This window comes from Nanorana parkeri, unplaced genomic scaffold (genome assembly GCF_000935625.1).
Source record: "Nanorana parkeri isolate BGI_ZX_2015 unplaced genomic scaffold, ASM93562v1 scaffold2, whole genome shotgun sequence".
NCBI classification, from domain to species: domain Eukaryota; kingdom Metazoa; phylum Chordata; class Amphibia; order Anura; family Dicroglossidae; genus Nanorana; species Nanorana parkeri.
The window spans coordinates 4,513,945-4,531,295 of record NW_017306270.1 but is presented as its reverse complement, the minus strand read 5'-3'; the positions used below and the strand labels follow the sequence as shown (position 1 = coordinate 4,531,295).

The 17,351-nt window shown below is 41.5% G+C and overlaps 1 protein-coding gene across 1 annotated transcript in view; it reads right to left on the bottom strand.

Moving 5' to 3' along the window:
* DOCK1 (dedicator of cytokinesis 1) overlaps window positions 1-17,123 on the bottom strand; it is a 373,877-nt gene extending 356,754 nt beyond the window's left edge. The window contains exon 1 of the mRNA XM_018561275.1: window positions 17,110-17,123. The gene's annotated coding sequence lies outside the window, so the exon portion shown is untranslated. The remainder of the gene's footprint in view (window positions 1-17,109) is intronic.
* Window positions 17,124-17,351: the final 228 nt, after the last annotated feature.

Sequence of the window (17,351 nt, the reverse complement as noted above, 5' to 3'; positions counted from 1 at the left end):
AAAAAAAAAAAAAAAATACCATCTTCCAATACACTGCAATGCAATTTTTCTTAATGTGTTGTTACTTACTGTACATTTTACTATGTAGACCATTATCACATTGCCTTTAATGAAGAAACAACTGCATGGTCTTCAGGGGTATCAAAAACATCATAAAACATGACTACTGGTCACAAAACAAAAAGCATGTTTACAGCCCAAGTGACTTGTCCTGATTCACCAAGTCTAATAAATTAAAAGCAGGAAAGTCACTTAGCAAGCTGACACTTTTATAAAATCATAAAACGGCATCATAATTTCATTTTGATTTGTTAGAATCATTTCGTTTCATCGAAACAAAAGACCTGTATAAGCTGGAGATGGAACTGGTAGCCTAAAGAGTAACTCCACTTTAAAAATATAAAAATGAAAAGAAATCTTTAAAAAAATTAATTATTTTTCAAGATCACTTGTAATAAGCCTGCTGGCCCCCCATGGTCCGCCATCGCTGCAATATGGCAATCTGGAGGAGTTCTGTACACGGTGTATGGAACACCCCCAGAAATGCCACTTCCTGCTTCTGTGATTGGCTGACTGACTTTCCCAGAAGTCTGCACTAAGATACAAGTATATTTTTAGACATTCTCTTGGGATTGTATTGATGCCTGTGCCCTCAAGTTTTGGCTAGAGTTGGGCTTTAATAATAAACATTCCACTGCCAGTCATTCAGTTCTAGGATCTTATAGTTCTCTTTATAGGCTCATTCAGGCAGGAAGTGAACTTCATCTTTGAGATTCAGCTTACCGCTCTCCACTTTCTGTGCAGCTATACAGTCTTTGCTACATGAATGACAGGGTCAAGTAATTTCTAAGGATGAATGGTACAGTCATTAAGCTACAGGAACAGATATTGCAGCATAGAAGGACGCATTCCCTTGGTTTTTTCCTCATAGCCTATGTCAGTGTACTGTATGTGCTCACTCTTGCTGTTTCTGCATGGCAGATCCATTTATCCTTATTGCTGATTGAAACCCCTAATTGGGCACCAACGCCCATCTAGCTGCCATAGAAGTGAAAAGTTATGAGCTTATTCTGCAAGATACAGTTTGAACACTATAAGGGATTGGTGGATCCTCGCCTTGCCTGCGCAAGTCTCTAAGGAACCAGGTGATTTCACTGATATCACAAAAAAGGATACTTGCAAATTTAATCAAATTAATAGTTTGACTCTTGGTATTCGTCCAGCATCCCTTTATCTGCTGCTAGTACTTACTTTGCCTGCAGTCCTTCGAGTTCTACCTTGGTTATGGTCAAAACTAGAAGAGGGCTCAGGACCCTATCTCCGCCACAGCATGGCCACTCTTGGGCCTGACAATCAGCAGCTTTGTATTACAGCAAGGAAGAAAGTAGAAAAAGGAACACCCCCCCCCACCCCCCCCCATACCTGGAAGTATTGGGTATTTCATGACGGTGTGGTACAAGTATGGGGGAGACGGAAAAGGTGGGAATTAGCACTGACGAGGAAGGCATTCAAATTAATCTGTTATTTTGTCCTGAATGGGCAAAGTGCAGGTCCTCTTTAAGCACCATGCTTCATTATGATAACATATTGCTGGCTGTGCTTTATAAAAGGCTACTAAATATAAAATTGGTCATACATCGCTCGATGTTATAAGTGTTGGAAGCAAACATTATTTCATGCTAATTTAGAGTATTCTCAATATGACCTAGTGGAAATATTTTTTTCTGTGGGCATCAAAAGAAATGACCCTAACAACTTCAGCTCTCATATTTGTGAACCCCTTATAGAACAGAGTAATATTTCAATTTCTGCCCTGGGTCTGTTTATTGAGCAATAACTTTGTCATTACTTAAGATGCTCAGGCCAGAGAGTGGCTGAGAGGTGACTTCAGGAAAAGGGGCAGCAAGAGCAGGTGCAGGGAGAGATACAGTAGACTGGGATGCTGCTCAGCAACCCTGAGAGAGAGAGAAAGAGTTTGTGTACCACGTGAAATGGCTAAGTTCAAGACAGGTGCAGTGTGCAGGAGGATCCAAGACTTGTGATTGGCTGAGCACCAAGCTTATAGGGGTCTGTGTAGGCAACAGGCAATTACATAGTCTGTTTTTCAAGCTACAGGTCTGGGCAGATGGCAATCAGAAAAATAGCTGCATCCAGCCAAGAGGTCAGAGCAGACAGCAATCAGAAATATAGTTGCATCCGGGCAAGAGATCAAGACAGGCGGCAATCAGAAGAGTAGTCTATCCATGCAAGAGGTCAGGGCAGGCGGCAATCAGAAGAGTACTCATATCCAGGCAAGAGGTCAGTAGTCATCTCCAGGCAATGGTTGAGGCAGGTGGAAATCAGATGAGTAGTCATCTCCATACTGTGTCTATCCTTGTTTCTGGATTGCTGTTGTTACTAACCCCTTGACTGGATATGACTATCTGTATATGAGATTTTAGTGATTGGATTTACATTGTTTGTTGGACAATTTGGGGAAAAGATCGCAACACCTCCTAGTACTAAGGTGAATTACCCAAGGATAGGCAGAGCTCTTACCAGCTGTCATTCTCAGTTAAAGATCTGCCCACCCTCATATCTCATACATAGTTAATATGTAGTTAAACCATTGACAACATTCTTAACTACAACATTCTTTCCAATTCTTCTCACAGCGGCCGTTTTACCTAAGGATCGATTAATATTAGGGATGTACCGATATATCAGCTGCCGAAACATATAAGCCGAAAACAGCACTTTTGGCTTAATGCTGAAAGTGCCATTTTTCTGCCGATACAGTGGCGCATCCCTGCTTTCTCTCCTCCCCGCTGGGCGTTGCTCTGTGTCCCAGCAGGAAGGAGAGACAGACAACCATTACAAAATGTAGTAAAATCAAAGCGCTGTGAACGGATCCTGGTAAATGAGTGTTGTATGTATAAAATTACTAGGGGTGCTGCCCCACTTCAGCCGGGGGAAATTGTTAAAACTTGAATACAAAAAGAACAGAAGGGCCCCCAACCTAGTGCAGATTATTTTTATTTTTAAAAGACACAAAGGTAAAATTGCAATTGTACTCACAATGGTGGGTCAAAAAACAGCTCGTATGGATGATTTCACAGAAACAGCAGCTTCAGGACTGCAATCTGTCTGTATGCCACTGCAGTGTGGCGTCGTTGACGCGTTTCTGGGGTCACGCCCCCTTCCTCAGAACGTGACCTCAACCACCTCCTTTTCCCCTTTAGTAGAGGGATGGACCAATCGCAAGAATATCATCCATACGAGCTGTTTTTTGACCCACCATTGCTGAGCAATGTATATTTGTTTGATCCGGATTCAATATTGAAAATAAATTTGAGAGTTTAATACTTTAAAAAATGAAATATTAAAACACTTTGTCATTTACATGTATTTTGTAGGTAATTCTTCATCCCGGTGATTAAAAGGAGGTTGCATGTCTCTTGTTTCACCTGAAGACAGAAATCGGTAAGCATACATCTTAAACTGTACAGTACATTAAATATCATTTTGTACACATTTGCAGCAAATATATCAGTTATACATTATAATTACTTTTGTTCCCCATGGTCCCTGTTGTGTGGTGTAGCCCGCTAAAATTAGTAAACTGAACGTGAGATTGTTGTCCATCACGGGAGTGAGCTTGGAGCGGTGACTACTTTACAATACACACAGGGCCCATGGGGAACAAAATTAGCCACCCTCCAGAAGGAAGGACAGTGTCAGCACCAATTCAGAGATGATGTGAGGATCTACAGCCGAGTGATACACAAATAAGATACATTTTTGTTAATAGTTAACGTACTTGAATGCTGAGTTTAATGTCACTTTAAGCCTTAATTACTTAAAGAGAATGTATAGGGTTTTTGTATATATAACAATAGCGATTTGATAAAGCAGGGGGAATGAAAATGCAGAAGCATGGCACCACACCCCTGATTAGACCACAGGTTTTTGTATATGTTTTCTTTACTTACTCATTATATTCAGGACTAAAAATAAAATAATATAACAGTTTTCAATTTTTGGGTGCATGAATATGCAATTGTAAAAATGTCATATTACTATTTGCAGCTAATATGCGGCACTCCAGGCTCCTGTCTGTATGTTTACCAGATGTAAACGCTTTGCTGAAAATAAAACAATCTGTTCATAGATCTAAATACCTAAAGCTTGAATTATACTCACGTTTTTGTCGCGCGTTTCCATTGGGATACAGCCAAGTAGCCCTCGGAATCGCGGTAAAAACGCGTGTCACGAAATGCGCAACAAACGCGCATATTCGATACGCCTAGGTGTGAACCCAGCCTTAGAGAGAGTCAGTCTCAAAGACAGAAGCTACTGCTATGCTTACATGTTAAAAAACACAGAATGCTCTGTAACATTAGTATTAATGTAGCTTGTATTAAATATTTATTTGTAAATTTAAAAATGTATTTAACTGATACAAATATTAAATAAATCTTCAGTTTGAAAATGTAACTTTAAAAATTGAAAAAAATTGACCCTAAACCATTATAATTCTTCTTTTTTTTAAGCATGTCAATTTTTATTATTAAGTAGGTATCGAAGAGTACAACATAAACAAGTGTAATTATCAGCAGATAACTCGAGGCAGGCACTAGTACACAGACTGCACCTACACCAGTTATAAATCAAAGTACGATAAATGAAAACCATAACAACATAATATTAACCCCTTCATGACTGAGGCCCTTTTGACGTAAAAGGGCCTCAGTAAAACCCCCCAACATTATATATTTTCTGAATGCCAAGACCCTATAGAATAAAATGGTGGTAGTTGAAAATTTTTATGTTGCGCAATATTAGCGCAACTCCTTATTAAACCCCAAAATTTTGTGACAAATTTAATTTGCGAAATATTTCACTAACCTCAGAAGGATCAGAGGAGAGCTCGCCACTATCTTTAGCGAGTTTAAGTATGTGGGAAGGAACAAATCGTCCCCGGATAAGATTAGCTAATAATTTGCCAGATTTGTTACCAAATTTGAAATAATCCACCTCTTTGTGGGAGTGAAGTTGTAAATCATACTCAAAAAGCAGTAATTTGTGCCCCCCCGCAATCAATTGACGCTGCATTTTATAGGCTTGTAGGAGACGATGTTTGTCTCAGTAGTCCAAGAATCAGACAATGACTGGCCTGGGTCTATCAGCTTCTTTGAGGGGACCCATTCTGTGTGCCCTTTCCACCGCACAGTGAGAGGTAACGCCCAGGGCTTGGGGAATAATGGAAGAGCAAAAGTGCTGCAGATCCATAGGTTTAATTGACTCAGGAAGCCCTATGACTCTGAGATTGTTTCTGCGGGACCTATTTTCAAGGTCATCTACCTTGTCTTGTAGGTATTGGATTGCTTTTTGGTCTTCAGTGAATGCCCTATCAGACCTGGATGCATGGTCTTCTAGATCACTGATGCGGGTTTCCAGGGCCTGCAGCCTGGTGGTTTGAGCCTCTATGGCCGCCGTGAGGGGTCCCATGTGTATTTTCAGGGAGTCAGCTATGATGGTCCCCATCTCCGCCCTCAGGTGTGTGGCTACCATGGCTGGCAGCTGTTGGTAATCAATAGGTGGCGGGGGAGCGATATGTCCTGTGCGTCTAGCTCCGTAGCATCGTCTATGCTGTCAGCATCATCCGCAGCCGCCATGTCAGCAGGGGCCGACGGAGAAGAGAGCAAGCAGCGGACCGGCTGTGATCGAGCCACAAACCTGTCCATGTTGTCTTGACCGCTGGGAGGCACTCAGGTGGCCCGTTCACGGGGTGTTTCGGGGCAGATTTTCGGCAGATTTGCAGTTATGGGATGTGGCGGGGACGGAGCTCCGGCGAAACACCGCTAGCTCATCTGGCGCCGGAACCGGAACCTATAATTCTTCTTAATAGGTGCGTGAATAAGATGCATAGATATTTTGATATCTGATGGTCGCCCATGACCGCTTTCATAAGTGTTCCACAGGAACTACATTCTGTAGGGGAAAAATCAGTAACAGTTTAATGTTCTATTTTTTATGGCTCTGTCTTTATGCATGTGCAGTCATTCTTGTGCTATCGATAACATTCTCAGTGAGGAGATATAAGATGAGGATATATTTTATATACACTTTGCTTGTTTCACGTACCAAAAACGATTTATATAATTGTGTCTTTTGTTTGTCATACACTACAGATTGCTGGGAGGATCAATGTTTTGAGCATTTCTTTTATTTATTTTGTTCAAACTGGGCCCGCTCCCCTATTGTATTAAGAAATAGTTTGTACAGCGCTACTCACCCTCTGCATGTTCCAGTAGTGCTTGTCAGTCCTTTTCCATGCTGAATAGTAGGCATGTGCGATGGCTAGACATGTGCACTGGTAAAAATTACGTTTAGTTTCGTTATGATTCGGATTGTGCGTTATTTCGTTTTTCGGGATTCGGGTCCGAAAGTCAATTTTTTTCGGGATTCGGGTTCGGACGAAATTCTTTCACGGTAGTCTGTACGAAGTTTTGTTTTCTTTTTGTATTTCGTTGCAGCAAAGTGACATTAAAAAGAAAAAAAAAATTTGATGTCACTTTGCTGCAATGGAAATTCGTCCACAAACGAAAATGCGTACAGACTACCGCTAACAAATTTAGGCCGAAAATTTTCTTACGGAAATTCGGATTCATTTTCATTCGTCATTTCTGTTATTCGGAAATTCGGATACATCCGAATAATTAAAATTGGTCCGAAAAATGTTTTTTTCCGAAACGCATCACACATGTCTAGCGCCGGCTAAAAGTTTGTTTCGTTTTGTTTTCATTCTGATTTTTCATTATTTCGTTTTTCAGGATTTGGGTCCGAAAGTCAAATTGTTTCGGGATTCGGTTTCGGACAAATTCCACATTTTCGTTAGTGCTAATATGTAAAAATTTTCATAATTCTATTCATATGAAAGCTTGGCTCCCAGACCCCAATGCCATTTGAGAGCTCACGATTGCTGTTGTGTTCTATGACAGCTCAGAATGTCAAATGTAATTTGTTTACATTCTGGCCGGAGCTGTCATTTTGCAGCGAGTCTTCGTCGGGATCGGACGGGTCAGCGTGCAGCGGGACTTTTTTTATTTCAGGAAGTCGGCGGGCATCGTTCATTGTGATTGACACTGGATTACATCGACGGAGCCAATTTTTTTTTCAATTAAAGGACTTTTTCAAAATGTGTGGTTTCTTTATTTTCTTTTACTTTTAACCCTTTAGTGAATAAGTAGTGATAAGTATGTACCCCTTACTCCTTCAGAAGGGGGGTGGTGGCATCTGGGTGCCCTCTTAATTAAAGGGGTACCCGATGCAAATTAGACCCCCTGCCGGCAGACCCCCACAACCATCGGGTCAGGGATGTGGAGGAGAGGCCCTGGGGACACCCTCCCAATGCCAAGGGCACATGACCTGGTATGGCGCAACGAGGGGGGGGGGTGAGCGATCGATCGTGCCCTTCCCCTTTTTCTGCCCTGCCGGGCCTGTGCTCGGATCAAGTGTCTGGTAGGAATTTTAGGGGGACCCCATTTTGTGGGGGTGGGGCTCCCCCTTAAAATTCCTACCAGACCTAAAGGGCCTTGTATGACTTTTGGGGGGAACCCCATGCACTTTTTTTTTATTTATAACTTGGGGGGGGGGGGTCCCTCCTAACATTCCTACCAGACCTAAAGGGTCTGGTATCAATTGGGGGGAACCTCATGCTTTTTTTTTTTTTTCTTTTCTTCTGCAGATTGTAAAAAAAAAATGTTTTTTCTTTTGTCTTTTTGTCTCATGTGACACTTTGCTGCAACAAAAATTCGTACATACTACCGCTAACAAATTTTCTTTTTAAAGTTGATGCTTTACACAATAAAACTTCATTCGGGAAAGATATTCAGATGCATCCGAAATTTTCTGTATCGGAAATTCATATTTATTTGCATTCCTTATTTCTGTCATTCAGATGCATCCGAATGTACGAATTTCTGAAAATTTGGCCGAAAAACAAATTTTCCCGTAACGTATCGCACATGTCTATTGTATAGTGCCAAAACATATACCCTGAATTAGTATAACCCCTCCCAGTCCCATCATGCTTTCCTTTTTTGTTAGTGTCCTAAGAAGATGGACATGTTTTTTCTTGTTGTTATTAGATATTTATTTAGTGAGGTAATTCGTTTTGAAGAAGCTGAATACTGCAAATTGTTTTGACTTTTGGGCAGAGTCTCAGTAACGATGATACTTTGAGAATATTTGATTATATACAGCTGCAGCAGTATCTTTTATCAGTATTTTAATATTTGTATTAATAAATTGATTTCTCTTATCAAATTTGATATTTATGCATCATGTGTTGATCAATGATTCTTCCACAATACTACAATCAATATAAACATATACCTTACCAGCCTTTATATGTCCATCTAATTTTAATACATATTTTCCCTCTATTTCTATCCTTCAGTCTTTCATTCTGGTTGTGTCTTCCATTCCCAATGAAATCCGCACAAACAAATAATATAAATGCAAATAAATAACACAGCACTCTTCAAATATGATAGCAAAAAAACTGCATCTTTTTTCGCCGTATAGAGGAGGAATTATGTATCTTGACAATCTCTGACACCAGAAAGTGTCTGGTGGCTGAAAAGGGGAAGAGAAATAGATCACAGATGTTGATTGTTTAGACATAGAGATCATGGTGGGAGTTGCAGTCTTCCAGTGTGTAATATGTTAGATATACTTATCACTTGGATGCATACACAAGGTTTTTGTTAGCTGAATCAGATGTATATCACTTACAAATCTGTTTTTTTTCAACAACATTCACTCTCCATTCTCACAATTGCATACTGCCTGAACTCCACACCAGTACGTATTACCCACCAACTTACCCTCTGCATTGCTTTCATGCATGTATTACCCACCATCTTACCCTCTGCATTCCTTTCATGCATGTATTACCCACCAACTTACCCTCTGCATTACTTCCATGCACGTATTACCTACCATCTTACCCTCTGCATTGCTTTCATGAATGTATTACCAACCATCTTACCCTCTTACCCACCAACTTACCCTCTGCATTACTTCCATGCATGTATTACCCACCATCTTACCCTCTGCATTGCTTTCATGCATGTATTACCCACCATCTTACCCTCTGCATTGCTTTCATGCATGTATTACCCACCATCTTACCCTCTGCATTCCTTTCATGCACGTTTTACCCACCATCTTACCCTCTGCATTCCTTTAATGCACGTTTTACCTGCCATCTTACCCTCTGCATTGCTTTCATGCATGTATTACCCACCATCTTACCTTCTGCATTGCTTTCATGCATGTATTACCCACCATCTTACCCTCTGCATTACTTCCATGCATGTATTACCCACCATCTTACCCTCTGCATTGCTTTCATGCATGTATTACCCACCAACTTACCCTCTGCATTACTTCCATGCATGTATTACCCACCATCTTACCCTCTGCATTGCTTTCATGCATGTATTACCCACCATCTTACCCTCTGCATTGCTTTCATGCATGTATTACCCACCATCTTACCCTCTGCATTCCTTTCATGCACGTTTTACCTGCCATCTTACCCTCTGCATTGCATTCATGCATGTATTACCCACCAACTTACCCTCTGCATTGCTTTCATGCATGTATTACCCACCATCTTACCCTCTGCATTCCTTTCATACACGTTTACCTGCCATCTTACCCTCTGCATTACTTCCATGCATGTATTACCCACCATCTTACCCTCTGCATTGCTTTCATGCATGTATTACCCACCATCTTACCCTCTGCATTCCTATCATACACGTTTTACCTGCCATCTTACCCTCTGCATTCCTTTCATGCACTTTTTACCTGCCATCTTACCCTCTGCATTCCTTTCATGCACGTATCACCCACCATCTTACCCTCTGCATTCCTTTCATGCATGTATTACCCACTATCTTACCTTCTGCATTCCTCTCATGCACGTATTACCAGCAATCTTACCCTCTGCATTCCTTTCATGCATGTATTACCCACTATCTTACCTTCTGCATTCCTCTCATGCACGTATTACCAGCAATCTTACCCTCTGCATTGCTTTCATGCACGTATTACCCACCATCTTACCCTCTGCATTCCTTTCATGCATGTATTACCCACCATCTTACCCTCTGCATTGCTTTCATGCATGTATTACCCACCATCTTACCCTCTGCATTCCTTTCATGCACGTATCACCAGTTCACAAAAAGGATTTTGTGGAACTGGAGAAAGTGCAGCGAAGGGCGACCAAACTCATAAGAGGCATGAAGGAGCTCAGCTATGAGGAACGATTAGCTGACCTGAATGTGTTCTCTCTGGAGAAGTGGCGATTAAGGGGGGACATGATCACCATCTATAAATACATAAATGGTCCATATAAAGAACTTGGTGCCAAATTATTCACGTTAAGGTCACTGCAAAGGACAAGGGGGCACTTTTTGCGTATGGAGGAAAAGAGGTTTAACCTTTGCATACGGAAAGGATTCTTCACAGTTAGTCCACTGAAGATGCAGGGCTTTGTGGAAAGGGGTAGGGATTTTTCCTAACCAGTCTCAAGCACATCAATGATATGTTTACCAACCTAATTTTTTTTAGGGATCCCCGAGCTCTGAAGTGGTGCGATGAAAAGACACTTAAAGTGACATTAAAGTCACATCCCCCAATGTTGCTTTAAGGACTTACCCTAAATAATGCCTCTTGATCCGATCATCTTTTTCTTTCCAGTAGTTTTCAGCTGTCCCTCCAGCGGTGGGGCTGGTCTCTGATCCAGCGCAGACTGCTGTATCTTCCTGTCCAACAGAGTCTGTGCTCGAGCATGCTGCTGGGCTGCGTGCATTGACTTGTCTTGTGTCTCCCCTCTTCTCCCGGCCGAAGATCTCTACTGCGCCTGCCCCATGATCCTTCACGGCCGCTCGAGAATCTTCAGATCTTCGGATAGGAGCGAGCGGCGGAGACATAGGTAAGTAATAACCTGTTTGGTGACTCTTTTTTTTTTTATATATGTTTTTGCATATATCTACTGCTTGCTAGCAGTAGATATATATAAAACATATGAAGGTTTAATTATACTTTCATTCATGTGTGGGTTGCTGTATCATTCCTGTGTATTGAAAGTATCCCTCTGGCTTCTCTGCCTTTCTTTTTATGTTATTGGGATTGGAGGGCGTTCTGTAGTCCAGTGGGTTAGAACCCAGACAGGGCTGATAACATTGCTGGCGATTTCAGTGCATCAGAGGCAGAGTTGTCAGCCTATTACAAGAAGTTATTAGCTCATTATAGTTTTGATAAATTAACAGGTGTTTTCTGTACTTGCAGTGTTTTTCATTTTGATGTACATGTATAGCGGAGTTATACTGAATTGTTTTTATCCCTCCACACATATGCTTCAATTTTAAATTCTGAATGGCATGCACTATATATTTAATACTAATCCAGCCTTGTAATGGTTCATGTCCAACCAAGATCAATCAGTCAAGATCAGCAAAATGCCACAGACATTGAATCAAATGTTACCTTTTTTCTCTCAAAGAACTAATGCATGGAAGTGAAGTTGCCTGGTAATAAAAAAAACAAAATATCCACACTTCTATTATTGCTATAAAATCCACTACAAGCAGCTGTGCTAAAGAGAACAAACATTAAACTACAGTATGTAATAACAAAGTGCACTGTGCTCAATAAATAAAACTCTGAAAAAATAGTATTATTATTAATAATAATAATCCAACTCTTACAATATTCACACTATGTAATATATAAATGTCTTATTAAAAAAACCTCATAATATGACCTCAACAATACACAAAAAGTCCAGCAACAATATATAAAAAATTTCCATTAATGTGCTCCAAAGGCAGCAAAGTGCTTAAAGTAAAATGACTTATGTCCACGTGTGCCAAATTCTTCACACCGCACTCCCCAGAACAGATGGACCATAACTAATGAATGGTCAAATATCGCCTGTGACCACATCTCTACCAGTGTTGTTTCCCGTCTAGGTGAAGCCAAGAGTCCTAATTTTCCTCTCAGGTGAATGAATATAGATCTCTTCTTTATATTCAACCTCCGATACCAATGTAACTCAGAAAAGACACAGCAAGAAGCTCCATAGTTTAAAAACATTTAGACCCCGTTCACATTGATCGATTTATCGCGCGGTAATTCCCGCGATATCGCGGCAAATTATTGCGCTCCAATGCAATCCAATGGGGCAAAGGGTCCTGCTGTCGCGGGTCGTGTGTCGCTACAGCAGGACCCTTTTTGGAGCGGATTTAGCCGCGATTCAAGCTTGCTCAATGCAAGCTTGAACGCGACATCGCGCGGCAAATCTCGCGATGTCGCGCAATATGCAAATCGCGCGACAAACGCGCGATTTGCATATCGCGCAGTGGGAACGGGGCCTTAGCAAACTTTATTGAAAACGGTTTAAAGAACTTACATAAAAAGTGCTCAGTCAGACCGAATACAGGGCTTGAGATACACTATGTAACCAAATATCCCGTACTTCCTGGTACGTGATGACATCAGCGTGCAGACGCTCACTCGACGCGTTTTGTCATAGACTTTTTCAAGGGATAGCATACCTAGTTGACTGCTAGTCTAATTTACTGGTAGCTCGGAAAGCAGGCAATAGACAAGGCAGTGGCAGTGAGTCGGCAAAATTGGCTGGACCACAGGATTTCATGCATTACCTTACAAATCTGTTGGCAGATAAAACACTCCCCTTATATGTGTGTCAACGGTGTATTTAAATGTGCGCATGGATATGTACTATCTAACCAAATTGTAAAGATACAGAATGTCACTTATCTTTTTGGTTAAACGTGAATGATTTTATGTTAAAGTGACACTAAACTCAGGAGTTAAATGTTAAAAATACATTCAGGCATCTTAACTATTAACACAAATGTATCTTATTTGTGTATCACTCGGCTGTAGATCCTCAAATCATCTCTGAATTGGTGCTGACACTGTCCTTCCTTCTGGAGGGTGGCTACTTTTGTTCCCCATGGTCCCTGTGTGTGTTGTAAAGTAGCCATCGCACCAAGCTCACTCCTGTGATGGACTACAATCTCAATACAAATTAGTAAACTAAACCTGAGATTATAGTCCATCACGGGACAGGGCTTGGTTTGGTAACTACTTTACAACACACACAGGGACCATGGGGAACAAAAGTAGCCACCCTCCAGAAGGAAGGACAGTGTCAGCACCAATTCAGAGATGATTTGAGGATCTACAGCCGAGTGATACACAAATAAGAAACATTTTTGTTAATATTTAAGGTACTTGAATGTATTTTTAACATTTAACTCCTGAGCTGAGTGTCACTTTAAACCAGTGCTTTTTGTTATGACCTAACATGCCGCCCTGATGCCAAATACACAGTGAGCTTAGACCAGTCTCCAATGTTTGTAAACCAGTCACTAAAATTCCCAAATATTTACTTCTATACTAAACGAAACCATGTTTAACTAAAGAACTATTTTTTTTTGTCCTGTTTCTGAAGTCAAGACATTCGCCATCTGCAGCGCTGGTTTAAAAATGACAGTGAGTGTAAAGAACTCTGAAGTTGTTTCTTACTGCTCTAGAATGTGTATAAGCAGTACAGCACATATTCTCATAAACAGGACTTCTCATAGGACAGAACCTCTTTAGAACACAGTGCATTTCCGACGACCTCTGCCAAGAACCTTCAATAGATCACCCAACCTTGTGTACTAAGCATATAATATTGTGATGCGGCACGGGTGCAATAAATATGCCTGTGTGTTGCCCTGCAGCCTATAAAGCACATTGCACTATTAATCCTGCTGACAGTGAACATGCGACAGAGGCAAGTTCATAAAGCAAATTGGAAGCACAATTTCTAGAGCGTTCTAAAAGCATGGTTTATTTTCCCTGTGTTTCCCCGTATGCTCTACCATATTTTTTCTATTACAAATAAACCTTTCTGTTATATTAAAGACGAATAACTATGGTGGTTTCTATTAGAGGTTTTCTTTTCTTATAAGTTGTGGTATTTTTCTGTGCAAGTACAAAATGTCCTTGTGACAGAGTCATTGGCATATGAATTCCACTTTGCCAGAGCCTTGCATCAAACCGTATGCTTCATATATTACAGCAGGGGAAGCTTGCAGCAGTGAATTACATGAAATATAGTCTCTGCTTCCACTTAAAGGGAAAATATTGCATCTATACAATGAGCACAATTTTGATTTTAATCGCTTTCCCTGCTGCTTGATATGATACAATCTTGATGTCTCAAGATTACATATACCATCATTCATTGCTTCCAGCAAGCTATGATGATGTTACTGTAGCCACCTTGCCCCCAGTGGGATGACTCCTTAACCCCTTCGCGTCCACTGACATAGTGAAGGGAATTGATCAAAACTGGAGCAGACAAAATTTGAAGCAGCAGGGCATGGCAACCAATCAGCTTCTCTCTTTCATTTTCTAATCTTACCTGAACAAACTGAAGAGAGAAGCCGATTAGATGCCCGGCACAGCTGCTCCAGTTTTTGTCTGCTCCAGTTTTGATAAATTCCCCCCTGTTTGTCGTTGGCAGCGGGCCCATTTTAAACAGGCTAAAGCCACTGGGACTCTGTTTACAATTGTAAAGCCGGCTGTCAGCTTTACAATAGAAGCGATTCTGGCGGCTCAGTTGCCGCCTATCACAATCAAGCGGGTTGATGGGAAATGGACTGCAGCTTCGGAACTGTTGAGTAGGCTGTATGGGATTGGGTCAGTCAGGCGACTTCCTACATCATGTATCCCAGCCTAGACTTGAGGGAAGTTAATTTTAGTGTGAACGGGGTCTGATGGGACTGTAGCATGAAACAGCTCGGGATTCTACAGGGTTATATAACTGCAGACACTACCACAGCTGCTGGGCTCACTATAGCTAATAGCAATTCCAGGCAATAGTTCAACAGTATGGATTAATGCAATTATATATCATAGTCATGATATGTTTCAGCAATATGAATTGATGCAGGTATCTAGCTTAGACAATATGAATTGATGCAGGTATCTAGTTTAGACAATATGAATTGATGCAGGTATTTAGTTTAGACAGGCAATCCTCCAGCAGTAGGAATTGATGCAGATATTTAGCTTAGACAGGTAATACTACAGCAGTATAGGTTCAGGCAACTGAACATGTAGTCCCATGTAGAGCCAGGGCCCTGATACTTGCGGTTAAGGTGTCAACCCCGTGAAGATGTCTTTCCTTGCAAAGGCTGAGAGGCACTGTAGTGAGGAGCTGTGTCCGAGTGCACTGCAGGCTGAGCAGCGTGTGGGAGCCGGACTGGTTGAGTGGAGACAGTGGAGGCAATCGCTCAACATTCCACATTGACTGAACGCCGAATGATTGCCTTCACTGGGTTTATAAGACCCACGCCGAGCCCAGGGGGCGGATCCCCGTGTGACGTCACGGCCGGAGCGGCGCCGGAGTGGCCGGGGGTGCCGAGGACGAGCCTGACACCGCCAGATCACTTCTACAGGCCGGTAAAGTGCCCGCACCCCCCTGCTGTTTTTCCTGGGCCCCGATGCACCACCTGCGGGCCCGGGACCGGCAAGTCAGGTGTCGGTGGGAAGCTGGGAAGGAGAGCAGCAAACTTCCGTTCTCCAATTTCCTCCACACTCTATGGGACCGGGAACGATAAGTATTCAATCACTTCCCTGAGCTGTCATTGCTCAGCAACTGAAGCCGAGCAATAAGCTGTTGAAGTGTGATCTGCACTTCAATATCTTATTTAAAGTGGAAAGGTGACACTAGTGGTCTTTTGGACTACTAGTGTCACCTTAAAGAGGACCTGTCAACACCAATATGCTATCACATAGGAGGCTTGTAAGCCCATCCTGCCCATATTCCCGCATCTACCTAGAGCGAGGACGGCTGGACGCCATATAAGGTGATTTAATGCAGTTTGAAGTCCAGCCATCCTTCCCCCCATCTCTCTTAATGGAAACTCTGTGCCTCAGTAAGGAGCTCTGCCAGTTTGAAAATGTGCAGAAGCCGAGCTCTGCAGCTGTGATCGAGTGATCACAATTCCAATGCTTTCCAGGCAAATATTAAAGAAATGCACATTTTTTATATATATTATTAATTATGCATTTCTTTATTTTTTGCAAAAGGCGAACTTATCCTTTAATTAAAAAAAATATTTGGGTAGAGCTTTTTGACAAAAGATACTTTGCATGTCCCCCAACAAGAGCGATACCACTAATTTAATCAAGACTGAGGGTTCTTGATTGAAGTACTGAGTCGATGTACAGCACCCTGCCATCCCTCCCACCAGCCATGATATGCCTGATTAGCTTAGTGAAGCACAGAGACCAGCTGATGATGTAGCTAGATCTAAAATAAGGTATGTGAAGAAAACTGAAATAATTATTTAAAAATATTATTAGCATGTTGATAAGGGTGCAGAAGATGGAACCAGAGAAGGCAGAATATAAGAAAATGAAACTTTAAAGCTTTTAAATCTGACAAACTAACCAAGATGCATTATGGAAGGCACAAATCACTTTCTTGTTATTTATTGGTAATAGGCGGGGAGGAGAAACAAGAACCAGACTTCTTAACTGATCAGTATTGATCACTCATTGCATAAGCAATATGATGTTCAACTCCCTAAAAGTCAATTTGCACAAACTCAATAAAACCCAAAGCACAACAGTAAAATGTGGCTCTGGCTGTAGATAAAGAAATGTTTCTTGTTTTCACAGGGCTGGCCACATCTTCACATCTACATCAATACCAGAGCAGAAAATCGTTTGCTGAGCTAGCCGTGGGATTGTTGAGCCTTACTCCCTGTTCAGCACATTCAGGATTGTGTGTTCCCTCAGCCCAGACAGCATTATGCCCTGAAACGCTAAACATTGCATTGTAAGTCTTGTATCCGTTTGTCTGTGTCTGTTTTTCACACAATGTACATATAATATAAAATTACCTTTTTGCCCCAATACATTTTAGAGGTTGGATTGGTAAACATAATTTATAACCTAACGATAAAGTATAATTCCAGGCAAATATAAAACAAATAGCTATGAACTGACTGCTACCCTCCTCCCCCTCTTTAGCGACCCTGACGGAGCTCCTCCACAAATTGATGGCACTAGATACGTTAGAGGCCCAGTTTACTCATGCTCACACTAACAAATGTTTTACCACTTGGTCCTCGTTTCTTTTGACTGAGCTATTCCCTGGGCAGCTGAAAGAGTTGATGCTATTGTTCCAATATACCGAGTGGTACCTTAGGTCAAAGGTGGCAGGATTGTTAGGTGCCTTAGATGTTCTTTAAGAC